Source organism: Nicotiana attenuata, unplaced genomic scaffold (genome assembly GCF_001879085.1).
Source record: "Nicotiana attenuata strain UT unplaced genomic scaffold, NIATTr2, whole genome shotgun sequence".
Lineage (NCBI taxonomy): Eukaryota > Viridiplantae > Streptophyta > Magnoliopsida > Solanales > Solanaceae > Nicotiana > Nicotiana attenuata.
The window spans coordinates 77,238-78,375 of NW_017675012.1; positions in this window are offsets into that span (position 1 = coordinate 77,238).

A 1,138-nucleotide genomic window follows, 5' to 3' on the forward strand; every position below is an offset into this window, starting at 1 on the left:
GGAGTTGGGACGGCCCTCTTTCAGCTACCCAAGCACTTATACCATTTGATACCCTTTTGAGCCTGTACTAATTTCTTTGACCTCCCCTCTTTTGGAATCAAGTTAGAGTCATGACGAAAAAAAGAAGAAAAAAGTTTATGTCCCCATAGGTTTATTTTAAAAGGTTCATTACCCAAAGGAAAATACAAAAAAAAAAAAGAAGAGGAGAAAAATAAAGATAAAAAAAAGGGGGAAAAGAAAAAAAGAAGAAAAAAGAAAGAAAAGAAAAAAGAAAAAGAAAAAGAAAAGAAAAGAAAAGAAAAAAAATAGCAACAACAAAACGTATCTTTGTGAACTACGTTTGACCTAATTCTTGTCACCACAAGATACGTAGGCAGCCTTACGGTTCGGTCATACCAAATAAAATATTTTATAATCCCACGAAGTCGAGAGTGGGGCACTCTTTCTTAGTAACTCCATCAAAAGAAAAGAAAAAGAAAAAAAAAGAATCAAATTCCCTTGTTTTAGAAATTGGGGCAAAGTTTTTAGAATGGATTCCAAAAGTTGTAAATAAATTAACCCCGTTGTCTTAGTTATTTTGAGCCCTTATGATATCCTTTCTTTCTAACCCTGTCCAAAAGCCACATTATAGTCCAAAAAAAACCTCCCAGATAATCTTTGAGAGTGCCGAGTTAGCCATGCCAGGAGCACATGATATTTTTACCATAGTTGACGCTTGCCATCTGCATAATTAGAGGAAATAAGAAGAAAAGAACAAACTGAGAGAGTCTTATTGGTGAAAACCTTCACAGGCACCATAAGGCGACGGTGAGTTGAGAGAAAGAACAAAATGAGAGAGGCTTGATGGTGAAAACCCTTCGAGCACTACAAGTCGAATAAGGGTCGTGAATCAGATTGGATAACCGGAGCATTGAAGCCCAGTTTCACGGTTTAGGGTATAACAGAGTTGAACATCAGACTTGCTTGACAGATTAGGCCACGGGCGCATGTCATGGTCAATAGAGTTGGTATCCACATCTGATAAGTTTCTACTTTGTAGTTTTCTGTTAGGATCATCTCTTTCCATTGTCCTTTACTCTGTTCCTTTTGTCTTGTTTACTCCCTCTTCCTGAGTTCTGTTTGTCTAGACAGTTCGAGT